This window comes from Macrobrachium rosenbergii, chromosome 10, assembly GCF_040412425.1.
Source record: "Macrobrachium rosenbergii isolate ZJJX-2024 chromosome 10, ASM4041242v1, whole genome shotgun sequence".
In the NCBI taxonomy this organism is placed as follows: domain Eukaryota; kingdom Metazoa; phylum Arthropoda; class Malacostraca; order Decapoda; family Palaemonidae; genus Macrobrachium; species Macrobrachium rosenbergii.
Window position 1 is genome coordinate 41,555,527 of NC_089750.1, and position 6,000 is coordinate 41,561,526.

The following is a 6,000-nucleotide window of genomic DNA, read 5'->3' on the forward strand; positions in this document are numbered from 1 at the left end:
GTTTAGGGAACTGAATGTTGTTAGGGTAGCCCACAAAATTATTAATGTAGTGGGTGAAAATAAAAGGGATAGATACCAGTCCAAAGGATGAATGGATCAGTTATAACACAAGAAGAAAAAGAAATACTATATATGCTGGGCAGACCATTTTTACGAGATCATGAAAAAGAGATATGAGAGGGATAATTTTATTGAAATACCGGAAGCTAACAAAGGCTTGAATGTATGTATGAATGAATTCAAAGTTTTGAATACATTCATACCATGAAATCATAGTGTTTTCAGCGAAACCAATGATAAAGAACTTAGGAATTGGAAAACCCCAAGTTATGATGCAGTCACTAAAGAGACGAATTTAGCTGAAACTTATGGACACCTCATTGATGGTGACATTGTGCAGAATATGGAATGAGACAAAACCTGATGATTGAGAATTGTAAGTCATAGCCAAAGTACTAAAGAAATGTGTTGTAATGAAAATATACAGCATGCATATGCTCAGTAGGCGGGAGAAATAAATTGATTAAAAGCATAGAAACTTATGTGCAGCATAGGGGCGTACTGTCGCCAGTGTACCCCATGCAGTACACTGCATGCATTATTTAAGGTTCTTTGCAGTGTCCCTTCGGCCCCTAGCTGCAACCCCTTTCATTCATTATACTGTACCTACTTTCATATTCTCTTTCTTCTATCATACTTTCCACCCTCTCCAAACAGTTTTTTCAACGTTATTTTAAGTACTGAATGACCTCATATGTCCCAGTCCTTGGCTTTTGGACTAAATTTTATATTCCAGTTCCAATCCGTGAAATATGTCAAGCTGATTGAAATTTTCATTGGATGAAGTACAGAGCCTCCCTCCCCCCCCTTTTTTTACGCGTCCACATTTCCGCGTTTCATTTTGTTGCGGATTTTTGTAGAACACATCATTCACTTGTCCGCGGGGAAATTTCACTAATTTGCGGATTTTTCTTTGGGCCGCATCTGTAAAATTATCACTAATTCGTTTTTTTTTGTAAAGCAGCAGTGTGTATTCACTAATTACTGTATTTTTTCATTCAAATATATGTATATTAAGAGAGAGAGAGAGAGAGAGAATGACAGCACAAGAATTTTTTAATAAACTTATGGGAGATGGTGAGGACTTAGCACGTTTATATGATAAATGAATGATTTACCTAATAATTACAAATTTTCAGATAATAATAATAATATACTGTAATTGAAAAATTTAAACATTTCTATTATGTTAAATTTTAATCATGAAAAAATTATTTACTACGGTAAGTTGTTATTAATCTCTGAAATGATATCAATATAATTTCAAAGTCATCTTAAACATTTTTACCCTTGAAAATATATATGTACGAGAGAGAGAGAGAGATTTCAATATAATTTATTGCTATTTTATTTAACCGCCAAATGGGCAACATAATAATAACAATAATAATAATATGTCATTTAAAAATTTTTGCATTTCTATTGTAAATTATGTTTAATTTTAAACAAACAAAATGCATATTCCCAATCTTTTCCAAAGCTCTTAACTGAGGGTGGAGGTTGGACCTGTCATATATGTCAAATATATGACGTGAGGGTCTGGTCAGATCTTCTTCTTCTTCTTGTAACATGCTTTTTTCCATTTTTTGTATGGGGTAAGCACGATGCCTTCTTTTGAAGGACTTTGATTTGGCTTTAGGGTAGACCGTATTCTCGATCGGCTGCCCTGCCTGACATCGCTTAGCGCATGTTCATGTATCATACCAAATCACCAGCTCCCTTTCTCCCAGCAGCGAGGAGAGTTGAGCAGTTAGGTCGACAGTTCGAGACGTGTGAGGTGTCTGTTATGTTTCTAGAAGATGTTGGAGTGGCTTTGTTTGTGTGTTTATTAGTCTGTAACACCCATTTACTTTTAGCAAACCTATCCGTTGATTTACATACATCATCCCGGGGTGTCTACATGGATAGGAAAGTGTCCGTCTCTCTGACTGATCGGCTGTGGATTTGAACCGGCGCCACAGACCTCTATGTAGTGCGAAACTGCTGCTCTACCGACCTGGCCATCGAGGCTCTCGTGAGGGGTCTGGTCAGATAGGCCTATTTGGCATAAATGACAGGTCCAACTTCCCCCCCATCAATTGAGAGTTTTGGAAAAGATTGGGAATATGTATTTGTTTGTTTAAAATTAAACATAATTTACTATAGAAATGCATAAAATTTCAAATTACATATTATTATTATTATTGTTATTATTATTTTGCCCATTTGGTGGTTAGATAAAATAGCTATGAATGATACTGACATCTCTCTTTCTCTCTCTCTCTCTCTCGTACATATATATTTTTAAGGGTAAAATGTTTAAGATGACTTTATGTTAATGTCGCTTTAAAGATCACAAACGATTTACTACAGTAAATAATTTTTCTCTCTCAAATGTATTTGTACGTAATCACGAAAATACTAACATAGCGTACAGTAAACATAATTTCAAAACCATTTTACATCACAGAAGACATATACGTAAAATATACGCCCATTGCATTACATACAATATGAGCAGAATGATGCTTAAGTTACGTAGGCTAAAGAAAACGTGCATGTCTGAATGGTAGGGGATACTTAAGAGTAAGTTGTAGGCTTGAACTTAATTTTGCAACATGACTTTGAAATGATATTAGGGTGTTCTGGGATGATAGTGTGAGGTATATTTTTGTTTGAACTGTCAAGTTTGGCGATGAACTGTTAAAATAGGCAGTTACAAGCGTTTTAGGGGTGTATATAGCCTTTTTAAGAGTAACAGTAGTAGGAGAGTACTTTAATGTAAGGTTACCTTGGGTGTTTTGGGATGATGATTTGGCGTGTATTTTTGTTTGAAATATTAATTTGTTTTAGTGCGATAATTTAAGGTATATTTTTGTTTGAACTATCAAATTAAGTAGTGAAATGTTAAAATAGGCAGTTATAAGCATTTTAGTTTCAGGTGTACAAGGTATTTGGAAGTTATAAGCATTTTTAGAGGGGATTTTTGCATTTCCGTGCTAGGTTCTGGCACCTATTCCCGCGTAAGGATGGGGGAGCACTGTAGATGCAGAGTAAATGTTGATGGGTCTTGTCCAGTGAAATCACAGTAAATAGTAGGGTGCTACAAGGGAATGTTATTTCACCTTTGCTGGTTTCCCTTCTCATAGATTTCAAAATGAAAAAAGTGGTCAGAGATGGAGGAAAAGGTTTAAGTTAGATTGTAATGCTATATGGATATGAATCTTGATATGACAGTGAAACTCTATCTGGAAAGATTTTGTTCGTTTGAGAATGAAACTTTATGGAAAACGTTAGGAGACAGCTGACAGGTTAGAGTTACTAGAAGGGAAATCTTGAGTTATATATATACATCAGATAATGATAAAAGGGAGGCGGAAGAGGCTTGGTTAAGAAATAGACTCTCTGTTTCAGATTTCTTCTGTGGGGTTTTAGGATCATTTGTTTTTCATACCAAAGGCCTCAGGATAATGGAGACTTGTTTTAGATGTCTCAGGGTTGAACCTATTCATTTTTTTTTTTTTACTCCATTCACTATGAAATCAACAAGCTTGGTTCTTGCAGCCATGCAGAAGGAAGATTGGATGATGTCAGTAGATATGATGAATGAGTAATTCCGTATACCAGTTCATCCTAGCTCAGGAAATATCTTCGCCATGTCTTCCAAGAAAAAGATTTTCAAATATGGGCATTGTGCTTCAATCTCAGTCCTGACCTTCAAGTTCTCACGCCTAGTCTGGATGGTATCCTGAAGGCAAAACGTTTTCAACTGAAAATGGCAAGTGTACTTGAGATCATAATTAACTTTCAGATGTCATCCCTGACTCCAGCCCAAAGTATTGCATATCTTGGGATGATCCTGGATACCAAGAATTTCATAGCTTCTCCAAAGAAGTGTGTAAACAACTTCCTGTCAATCTTCAACAAATCTCTGTCCATAGCTTCCTTGCCAACCAAGAGGTGGATGTCTCTCCTAGGTCACATGGCTTCCCTGGAAAAACTGGTACCTGGAGCCAGGTTAAGGGTGAGACCCATCCAATTTTGTCCCAATGTTGCTTGAGATAAAATTGGATGGGTCTCATCCTTAACCTGGCTCCAGGTTAAGGATTACTTCCAGGTCCAAGTGCCAAGAGGGTTGAAGTAACAGTTGAAGTGATGTAGCCACTGACCCCATCTTTTATAAGGAGTCTCCCTTCACCTCAAGAGCCTAGATTTTATGTTGTATTCTGACGCATCAACCAAAGGCTGGGGAGTAGTCTTGGCCAACCATCATATAGGAAGGGTCTGGTGTGTGGAGGAGCCAGTATAGAATCCTCTAGTTTGGGTGGTGTCATTAGATTTGTCTGGTCTAGACCTTTGTGTTTTTCCCCACCTTGCTATGATCCAAAGTAAAACTCCATCAAGCTTGGTTTCTTACATAACTTTGGTGAGTGGTGGCCTGGCAGACGGTAGTTCCCCTATCTTCTTCCTCTTCTGATGGATCAACCATGGCTCCTTCCCATGCTGCAGCTGACCACATGGAGACTTGATTGTCCCCTGGAAGGGAGAGGCTTTTCAAAGAAATGTAGAAAACCCGTCTTTAATTCCAGGAAGCATTCAACATACATCTGTATCCATACCTCTTCAAATAAACTGATTCAGATCTTGATTTACCTCTGTTATACTAAAGGTATGTCAGTCCCAGCATTCAAGGGGTACTGTTCCATGCTAGCTTCAGCGTTAAGTCACATTGATTTGAATATCTCCTCTAACATGGACATTAAGGAAGCACTACTCTCCTTCCAGATTGAGATTCCTAAGTCTCATGTAGAGTCTTTGGGATGGAATTTTGACTTACTGCTAAAGATCCTGAGCATGTTCTTATTCGAACCCATGAATACAGCTGCTCTTAAACATTTGGCAATTAAGACCCTATTCTTCTCTTGTAATTTAATACCCTGTAATAACATTTATTTTTTAAATACCTCTTTATTATGATGAATTGCCCCCCCCCAACCTCCTTACAAGGAACCTCCACTGATTTTCAGAGATTCTTGTGGCCTAATTGGTTAGTGGATTTTAATCATTAGGTAAATAGCGTCTCATTGAGGCAGAATTTATTTTGTTTTCTTGAGGGGCCTAATTTTTGGGTCCTCATACACTTATCCACCTCCATTATCTATGTGAGAATCAGCTTTGATAATAGGTAAAATTTATTTCAAAACTAGAAAATTGTATACCCTGTAATAACATTTATTTTTTAAATACCTCTTTATTATGAGGAATTGCTTCCCCCCCCCCCACCTCCTAACTCACGTGGACAGAAACAAAACTGAGAACAGTGAGTTCATGAGCCATCTAGACAGAGGCAAGGTTCATCTTGAAAGGGAGGGCTAGTAGAGGATATAACTAGATGAGCTAGATCAGGTTTTTGTGTTGATACTCTGTCGTCCTTCCACCAGTGCAAGACTTTCTAGCTATGATAATAGATAGTGAAGTATTTAAAAAATAAGTTTTATTATAAACATTTCTATTTACATGAAGTATAGTTCATTATAAGTTAGGACTTGACCTTTGCAAAAGTAATAATAGGGAGATTAGAATCCTTTGTATAAGGGATGTATTGGGAGTTGTTGAGATTGCATCACTGATATTTAGTTGAATTTCCACATAATTATGTTGGGTGTTGGTTTTTTGATGGTGACGTGGTACCATGATTTACAATTTTTGGCTTAATTCTGTTAGATATTTTGGGCAACATTCGGCCGTTGTTTGTGTACCAACAAACAAATCTCTGGTGCACTGTTTTTTTCTTCTACTGGAAAAACCGATGAATAATAATTGCCAAGGGATATTCAGGAAGGAGGAAAGAAGTTGACTCGTGGGCGGGGGACTGAGGACAGGTGGGGATATAAATTCCATGTGGCTTGGGGAAGATGGATTGTGGAGTAGGCTGAGGAGATGGAATTTAGGGATTTGATG

The 6,000-nt window shown here is 37.3% G+C and overlaps 1 protein-coding gene across 7 annotated transcripts in view; it reads left to right on the forward strand.

The window, feature by feature from the left end:
* LOC136842602 (unconventional myosin-XVIIIa-like) overlaps positions 1-6,000 on the forward strand; it is a 1,295,621-nt gene that overhangs the window by 608,784 nt on the left and 680,837 nt on the right. The gene's annotated exons all lie outside the window — the stretch shown is intronic.